The sequence below is a fragment of the Terrapene carolina genome, unplaced genomic scaffold, assembly GCF_002925995.2.
Source record: "Terrapene carolina triunguis isolate 2854851 unplaced genomic scaffold, T_m_triunguis-2.0 Scaffold120, whole genome shotgun sequence".
NCBI classification, from domain to species: Eukaryota; Metazoa; Chordata; order Testudines; family Emydidae; genus Terrapene; species Terrapene triunguis.
This window is the reverse complement of record NW_020664471.1, coordinates 7439703-7449722: the sequence shown is the minus strand read 5'-3', so window position 1 is coordinate 7449722 and position 10020 is coordinate 7439703. Positions and strand designations below refer to the sequence as shown.

The following is a 10020-nucleotide window of genomic DNA, read 5'->3' as shown; positions in this document are numbered from 1 at the left end:
CCTTATTTTTAAGACTATAGAAACCAATACTCTGTAAAATGTATTCTGATAAGCAGGGAAAGTTTGGAAATAAGTCAGACCTGATTGTAAACAGGCCCCTATTCATTTTTTTTTAATTCATTGTCTTTGAGTAATGCATAACACGGTGTTGATGCATGAGAAGTTCAATGCTAATGTTCAAATTTAAAGATAAACATGGCATTTAAGGTTGGTCATTCAGATTTACAGCGCTAGTGAAAAATAAAGCACTATATTACCAGAGTGCTGCAAGACAGAATATAAATCATCCCATTACCTTATATCTGAGCGTCCAATGTCTTTTAGTGACATTTGAAAGTTCACGGTGGGACAGTGATATTGTTAGTGTTTCATTTGGGAAGTCTACATGTAAATATTTCTTTGTAAATGGATTACTTTGTCCCACTGGAAATAAACTGTGTCTAGCTCAAATAAGTGACATTATAAATTATGAAAAATATGAATTATTAAAGCATAAAATAAGCAATCAAGGCACAATAAGGCACTTTTGTAAAAGACAAATTTATCATTTGTTTGGGACAATTGCAGAATATATTAAATGTGAAGATGAATGAAAAAAACCCCTCTATTATGCTTGCAGAGTAGAAAATCCCATATAGTTCAGGTAGAATTTTAAAGCTCCAAAGCTATAAGTGCTAAATACCTTTACATACAACGGCTAGATTCACCCCTGTGGATACCATTCCCATAGGTATAGCTGTGCCAGAGCAGGAATACACCACTAGAGTATAGTAAGCAATGGGAGGAATAGCTCAGTGGTTTGAGCATTGGCCTGCTAAACCGAAGGTCATGAGTTCAAACCTTGAGGGGGCCAAGGGGACAGTACTTGGTCCTGCCTAGTGAAGGCAAGGAACTGGACTTTATGACCTTTCAAGGTCTCTTCCAGCTCTATGAGATAGGTATATATTATTAATGGTGTCAATGCTACCCTTCACAAGGGAAGGGCTGCTTTGAACCCTGGCTACTTCAAATTCTATTCTATGCACTACACTGGCCATTCTGGCTTTGCTTGAGCACAGAATTACAGATGCCTGATGCTACTGTGATTCAGGCTATGCCTAAGGCTACATTTTAGTCACGGGTATTTTTAGTAAAAGTCATCACGGACAGTAAACAAAAATTCATGGCCCGTGACCTGTCCATGACTTGTACTATATACCCCTGACTAAATCTTGGGTGCTCTGGGTGGGGGGGGGCAGCCGAGGAGTGCTGCGGGTGCTCTGGGGGGGTGTGCTGCGGTGCATGGGCTGGGACCCTCGCTGGTGCTGGGGGGGGAGGGGCATCATGCAACAGTCATGGCCTGCGACCCCTGCTGCTGCTGTGGGGAAACAGGGGGCGTGGTGGCCCGAGACCCCCGCTACTGCTGGAGTGGGGGGTAGTGGGTGGCCTGAGACTGCCCCAGCAGTGGCTGGTGCAGCTGGCCTAGGGGCTGCCTGAGCTGCTTGGGCAGCCCCGGGCCAGACTCACCAGCCGCTGCAGAAATCACGCTGTGACTTCTGTGACCTCCATGACAGACTCGCAGCCTTAGCTATGCCGACACTTAAAATGCTACTGCAGCACAGCTGCAGCACTGCAGCTGCGTTGCACCATGTAGCACTTCAGTGTAGACCCTACAGTGATGGGAGGGGATCTCTCCCTCGCTCAAGGTAATCTACCTCCCTGAAAGGCGGTAGTTAGGTTGCTGTGTACACCAGGGGCTAGGTCAGCTTAACTATGTCTCTCAGGGGTTTAGATTTTTCACAGCTGAGGGATGTAGCTATGCTGAGGTAGCTTTGTGAGGAATTTCCTTCACAGGAGACCTGGATAGAAGCCCATAGAACCTAAGCAATGAATGTAACCCAGTAAGGCCCTGATCCTGCTGAATGTGTAGATATCCACTGAAGTCTATAGGGCTCCACGTGGATGTAGGGATCTGTCCACACAGATCAGCTGCCAGGTTTAGGGCCTAACCTTTTCAGATCTGTGAGATATTGTTTATGGTGGATTATACTATGAGATTCCTTTCTCTGCTGAGGACTGTTTATTGTTCAGACAGATTGTAAGATCTTTTAATATCTCACAAATTGTTTTTCCTCACCTTTTGTTTCTGTCCACTCTAATTAACACAACCGAAGACCAACGGTAAGGAGAAAATATTTGAATCACTTTTCATCTATCACACTAACATTATGTTGTAAGTGTAAGAATATATGTTTTTTTTAACAGTGCTCTGACCAGTTAAGATAATACATACAAGATGCAATTTTTTACATGTGGATGCAAATTTTTAACAGTGAGGGTAATTAACCATTTGAACAGATTAAATTCACCATAACTTGTAGCCTTTTAATTGAGATTGGATGACTTTCTAAAATATATGCTTTAGTTCAACCACAAGTTATGAGCAGGATGCACTGTGTGAAATTCTGTGGCCTGTGTTATGCAGGACATCAGATCAGATGATCATAATGATCCCTTCAGGCCTTAGACTTTATGAAACCTAAAATGAGATTTTTGGAAGATGTCCTAAATGTCCACCTAGACTACTGAACTACAGTGTTTCTATTACATCTCAAACATAGGAGGAGGCTGCAGAATTTACACTAGCCCTGTAATAACTTTTTCATGTTGCTTTCAGCTATTGATTTGATGACACTATGGGTGGTATTAGGGAATTCTCAAATTGGGCGCTGAAGAATTGAGGCATACCAAAATAAAAATAAGAATCAGTGATTCCTCTTGAAAACTTGACTTTAATATCTCTGTGCTTCAGTTTTCCCATTTATAAAATGTGGACAATACTTGCCTACATTACCAAGACATTGTGAAGCTAAATTTATTATTGTTTGTAAAGTGCATTTGGAGCCTCAAATGGAAAGGGCTATAGAAATGCAAATCAGAAGCGCAAGAGTCTCCTGTAGCTATTATCCTCAGACAATTGTTCATCTGGGAAGTCTGATGTACTGCTCTTGCATTTATATAAAAAGGAATACTGATTTTTTAAAAAAACACAAAGAAAACTGCTTATGGCCATTAACCGCTAAATAATATGATGCCCTCACAAAACTCAGTTTTTGCAAACAAACAATAAGAAATTAAATCAAAACAACAACAGTTACAACTACAGTGGGCCTCTACTAAGATGTGCCTGCACAGAATACTTTCATCACATTGGCATCTGTTACATTATCACAGGACCACATGTTGTTGTCTACTCTTCTTGGCAGTAAAATATGTATAAGCTTTTAAAGGGTTTTATAAAAATGCACAAGTTACAGCAAAGAAAAAAACAGCACAAGACATTATCTGCTGGCTTTTTATTTCTGATATCTGGGTTGAATTCTGTTTACAGAATCATAGATAGGTAGGGTTGGAAGAGACTTTGAGAAGTCATTTAGTCCAGGCCCCTATCCTGAGCCAGGACCAAGTAAACCTAAACCATCCCTGACAGGTGATTGTGCAACCTGTTGATTGGGATTCTTTACAACCTCCCTTGGAAGCCTATTCAAGAGCTTAACTACCCTTATAGTTAGAAAGTTTTTCCTAATATATAACCTTAAAGCTCCCTTGCTGCATACTTATTACCTCTGGTTCTAGCTCAGTGGACATGGAGAACAATGGATCGCCCACCTCTTTATAATAGCCCTTAACATTTTTGAAGACTTATCAGGTCCTCCCTCAGTTTTTTTTCTCTCAAGACTAAACATGCCCAGTTTTTTTAATCTTTCCTCATAGGTCAGTTTTCTAACTCTTTCATCATTTTTGTTGCCTCTGCTGGACTCTCTCCAATTTGTCCACATTTTTCCTAAACTCTGGCACCCAGAATTGGACACAGTACTCCAGATGAGGCCTTACCACTGCCAAGTTCAGGGGACAATTACCTTCCGTGTCTTATGACACTCCTATTAATACACCCCAGAATAATATTAGCCTTTGGTGCAATCACATCACATTGTTGACTCATACTCCATTTGTGATCCACTATAACCCCAACATCCTTTTCAGTAGTACTACCACCTAGCTAGTTATTCCTTATTTTGTATTTGTGCATTTGATTTTTCCTTTGTAAGTGAGATATTTTGTACTTGCCTTTTTTAATTTCATCTTATTGATTTCAGACCAATTCTCCAATTTGTCAAGGTCATTTTGAATTCTAATCCCAGCCTCAAAGGGCTTGCAATGCCTCCCAGTTTGCTGTCATCTGCACATTTAATAAGCATCATATCCACTCCATTATCCAAGTCATTAATGAAAACATTGAACAGAATCAGTCTCAGGACTGACCCGTGGGACCTCACTAGATACGTCTTCCCCGTTTGACAGTTAACCATTGATAACTACCCTTTGAGTACAGTATTTCAACCAGTTGTGTACCCACATTATAGTAATTTCATCTAGACCACATTTCCCTATTTTGTTTATGAGAATGTCATGTGGGACTGTGTCAAAAGCCTAATTAACATCAAGATATAACATGTCTACAGCTTCCTCCATCCACTATGCCAATGTAACTTGCATTGGCAATAGTTTGTAGAGTAGACATGGCCTTTGTCTACTCCTGACTATTCCTTCTTTCACATTACCCTGCACACCTGTCAACCTTTTCATTAATGTTCACCAAATGCCTTCACTCTGTTTCAAAAAGTCTCATGAAGAGCCATCTGTTCCAGAAAGTATACCAGCTGTAGACCCCACTTTTGTGTGTGTTCTGTACTGTACTGACTCATACCAACAGGTTTTATGACCTCTGGGGCAGGAACATTGTATGTTTCTATCCATTATACCATGCCATGAACTTCCTTAGTGCTATATAAATGAATAATAATGCTCTACTGCATAATAATGTAGTAAAGCTAAGCCACATCTAGCTATTGCTGTTTGAAGTAAAGAAAGAAAAACAATATACACCTCTACCCCGATATAATGTGACCCGATATAATACGAATTCAGATATAACGTGGTAAAGCAGTGCTCCGGGGGGGGGGGGAGCTGCGCACTCCAGTGGATCAAAGCAAGTTCGATATAACGCGGTTTCACCTATAACGCGGTAAGATTTTTTTGGCTCCTGAGGACAGCATTATATCGGGGTAGAGGTGTACTTAAAATCAAAGATTAATCATCTTAATGATCTGATATTTATTGAAATGACCTACAATACTATTCATTATTGACAAGAGGATTGGATAACTCAGGGTCTGTTACCCATTACCTATCACCTCTGGATTACTGCTTAACATCTGGTCCAGGTTTAATATGGACTAGAAATGGGTCTAAGTCATAGTGTTGCAATCTGGTCTTGAATTCACATTTAAAATTTTGGGGAGTTCCAGTTCAGGCTCCCTGTAGAGCAACAGTATAGCCAAACTGAAAAGTTCACATCCAGACCAGGTCAGGATCCAGACCTAGAGCTTCCCCATGGTTCAGAGCTGGTGGTTTTGGATCCAGTGTTCCAGGCCAGGCTTTTCTCTAGGCGTAACCAAAATATTTAGTAGCCCCAGTACATTTCCTATTGGGCATGTATCTATGCCATAAAAAAGAAGCCTGTCTCCTCTCCACATGCTTCTTCTTCTCTCAATTTGGTGCCTACCTTGGCAAACTGAGAAAAGCCACAAACTGGCAGAGAGGCTGAAGTAACTCTTTCCCCTTAGAAATGGTGTCTCCAGAGCAAGGTTGAGGTACATTGGCAGAGAAACTTACTCTAAGGGCCAACTTTGAGAAACATAGATCATATATGCACTTACCAGATTTGCAAATGCAGCTCCATAGTTTCATATGCAGCTGACTGCACAAGCAGATACATATTTTGATGCAAAACTCTGAAGTCATTTTTTGAAAATTCAGACCTTAAAAACAGTTAAAAAAATTATAAAAGTTTCTGTACCTAACGATTGATATAAAAATAAACATTTAAGTCAAAGTCTTGTCTTCATCAGATTTCTTAATATTCTGTAGAACTTCTAAATGATACATTTTGCTTGAATAAAATAAATGAATTAAACACAGTATACTACTGAAAAAGCACTCATCACATTAATTGTTGACACGTGATTTGTAAGTATAAAGAGGAGACATTTTTCCTGCAGCTGCACTGATTTGTTCCCCCCTTTGGCAAAGAAGCAACTCATAGAAAGTTCACAAGCTTACTTGCAATTTGCCCCCCAGGTTCGCTGTCCTGTGGGGGTCTGAGCATAGCTATTAGGCTTGCAAATGAACATGGGGGGGGGGGAAAGAAAACAAACCTTGGAAATTGCACAACTGGAAATTCAATCTTTTGTAAGGCCAGTAAGCAGCAGCGGCGCTGAAATGACAACAGGGAAATGGACTAAGTCCCAAAGTAACCTCATTTAAAAAAACAACAGTGGACTAAAGACCACAGAGCCCATGTATATACCACTCTGAATAGCATGGTAAATGTTTAACAGGATGAGCAGAAAGCCTATACTGTTGATCTGGTGGTATTCATCTCTACTTCCCACACAAGTATCCATTTTCTAGATCTATAACTTTTGCTCACTCATCTGTCCAGAAGGGAGGCAAGGCAATCAAAAGTTGAAATTTACACCCAAGTCTTCAGTTACTTGTAGGCCAGTGTATGAACAATGCCGACCAATTTAGTGAGCATGAATTAATGTGAATAACGTGTTCATGAATTTGCATAAACCCTGATCTAGATTGGGCCTCTAGGTGCTACTATAATACAAATAATAAAGAATAATATAAAAGCTGTCTGGCTGCATGTGTTTAGTTTATTGTTATATGTACATAAGAACATAAGAACGGCCATATTAGGTCAGACTAATGGTCCATCTAGCCTAGTATCCTGTCTTTTGACAGTTGTCAGTGCCAGGTGCTTCAGAAGGAATAAACAGAACAAGTAACCATCAAGTGATCCATCCCCTGTCACCCAGCTTCCCAGCTTCTAACAAACAGAGACTAGGGACACCATCCCTGCCCATCCTGGCTAGTAGCCATTGATGGACCTATCCTTCATGAATTTATCTTGGTGGCTCCTAGTTCTTGTGTTGTAGGAAGGAGTAAATAACACTTCCTTATTTACTTTCTCCACACCAGTCATGATTGTATAGACCTCTATCATATCCCCCCCAATCGTATCTTTCCAAAGCTGAACAGTCCCAGTCTTATTAATTTCTCCTCATATGGAAACTGTTCCATACCCCTAATCATTTCTGTATCTTTTCCAATTCCAATATATCTTTTTTGAGATGGGGTGACCACATCTGCATGCAGTATTCAAGATGTAGGCGTACCATGGATTTACATAGAGTCAATATGGTATTTTCTGTCTTATTATCTATCCTTTTCCTAATGATTCCCCCAACATTTTGTTAACATTTTTGACTGCCGCGACACATTGAGTGAATGTTTTCAGAGAACTATTCATAATGATGCCAAGATCTCTTTCTTGAGTGATAACAGCTAATTTAGACCTCATCATTTCATATGTATAGTATTGTTTTATATGTATATTGTGACAGACCCAGACCAGTGGGGTACAGGAGTCTGGTAGAGAGCAAATATACTGGTCATTGGATGAGTAGTTTTCTGTTCCCTGAGTGACCAGAGCAGGGGCTGCACTAGAGTAATCAGGAACCTGCTAGAACCATAAGGCAGGCTAATCAGGGCACCTGGGTTTTAAAAGGAGCTCACTTCAGTTTGTGGTGCGAGTGTGAGGAACTGGGAGCAAGAGGCGCAAGGAGCTAAGAGGGAGAGGGTGTGCTGCTGGAGGACTGAGGAGCACAAGCGTTATCAGACACCAGGAGGAAGGTCCTGTGGTGATAATAAGGAAGGTGTTTGGAGAAGGCCATGGGGAAGTAGCCCAGGGAGTTGTAGCTGTCATGCAGCTGTTACAGGAGGCACTATAGACAGCTGCAGTCCACAGGGCCCTGGGCTGGAACCCGGAGTAGAGGGCGGGCCCGGGTTCCCCCCAAACCTCCCAATTGACCTGGACTGTGGGTTCTTCCAGAGGGGAAGGTCTCTGGGCTGTTCCCCAACTCACATGGTGAATCTCTGAGGCAAGAAAATCCGCCAATAAGCGCAGGACCCACCAAGATAGAGGAGGAACTTTGTCACAATATGTACAAATTAATTATCCACACACACAAAAAAAGTACTACTCTGGGCCATAATTTGGAGTTGTGACGCTTCAAACACTGAGTCTATAAACTTATGAATGTCTTACTTTCATCTATATATGTATTTTTAATTTAGATATAAATATATAAGATATAAATACATATTAATAAACTTCATTTTACTTATTTCTTAACTATCACTTGTAAGTGAGCACCATAGGATGGAAATTACTATAGAATGTTCTGAACTCTGTGCTGGTTGGGTAAAGAATATAATATTGCCAGATTATTTTTATATTAAATCACAAATACATGTATCCTGTTAAACTGTAAGGTGTATAATTATATAAATGCAGACACAGAGCATTTCTTGGACATATAAACTGTGGTATACAAAGAAGATGCCTATGCTGTTTGAATCTATCCATTTCATTCAAATACTGTTACAGTAAAAGCTTTGTTATCCGGCATGTTGGGGAAATGGGGGGTGCTGGTAAGTAAAAAATTCCAGTTAACTAAGAGGGAGGGAGTGTGGATGTGGGAGGGGACTCAGGGCTGGGGGTTGGGGCATGGGAGGGGCTGCAGGGCACGGGCTCTGGGAGGGAGAGACTCGGGACAGGGCGTTGGGGTGCGGGGTGCTGAATCCAGCTGCCGCTTACCTCGAGCAGCTCCCCCCAAGCAGTGACATGTCCGCCCGCAGGCACCGCACCCACAGCTCTCATTGTCTAAAAATTAGATCAACCTAGCTACATTACTCAGGGTTGTGAAAAACTGTCAATGTAAGAATTCTTCCATCAAGATAACTACCATCTCTCGGAGAGATGGAGATTAACTACATCAACAGAAAAAACCCTTCAGTCAATGTAGGAAGATACTACACTACAGAGCTACAACGGCGCAGCTGCAGCACTGTAGTTGTGCGTCTGGAGCCGCTGTAGTACAGATATACCCAGAGAGAGGTTTTATTTGCTACTGGAACTGCTTAGGAAATCAACATCTACTGATGAATAGGATGGCAAAGGTGATAATTTAATTCAATAACAGCTGTTCTGTTCATGTTTTTATACTATGCCCATTACCAACGGGTATGCGGGAGTGTGTCCTTTTCTCTCCCCTCTATTGAGAGGCCACTTAAATGAGCTGGCAGCAAAAGTACCAAAAAATTAATGTGTGATAGATGGAATTCTTTCTGATTGATACTGCAGATATGTCCTCTCCAGGGTCCTCCATTTCAGGAATTAGTACGGAAGCCAATAGAAAATCAGAAGAAAAACGAGAGTACTGTACCATTATTTATATTACAGTGGCACCCAGAGGCCAAAACACACTGTACAAACATGTAGTGAGATCAGTCCTTTCCCCAAAGAGCTTACATTCTAAACAGAAAAGACAGAGAGGGTGGGAAGGGAAAACTAGCTCAAGGACTTCACTAGCTGAGTTGAGAAAGATTCTTTAGTACTCTCTTTGCTATAACTGATCACTTCCAGTTCTCTGACATCCCAGCTCTCACTCATCCACTAAAATCTGGCTAGCAAGCAAGTCCAAAATCAAACACCTGTTCCAAAATTCACACTTGTTTTTGTGTCAATGAAGACCCATCTGCAGAGTACATTAAATACCAGCTGTGTTACTTATGACACGTTTGAGAAGGGGACTCCTTTAACGAGAGAGGTGCTGCAAACCAATTAAAGAAATCTAGTTTTCGTTTGTTGTTTTGCTCTCCAATAAATCTCTTCTATAGTCCTCATTTTTGTGTGGCATGGTTGGGCAATAAAGGCTGATGAAACCTTATACGGTCCAACTGCAGGCCCTCATTTTTGAATAATTAACTTGGCACCATACCAGTGCTTAAGAGCCTTAGTGTTCTTGAGGCCTAAATAAAAGGCCAGAAAATGGCAATAATAGCCAA

The 10020-nt window shown here is 41.0% G+C and overlaps 1 long non-coding RNA gene across 1 annotated transcript; it reads right to left on the bottom strand.

The window, feature by feature from the left end:
* Positions 1-4061: 4061 nt before the first annotated feature.
* LOC113406697 lies at positions 4062-6319 on the bottom strand. The gene is made up of 3 exons (XR_003369829.1): positions 6258-6319; positions 5760-5861; positions 4062-4219 (listed from the first exon to the last, which is right to left on the bottom strand). It is a non-coding gene; the product is annotated as an uncharacterized LOC113406697 (long non-coding RNA).
* Positions 6320-10020: the final 3701 nt, after the last annotated feature.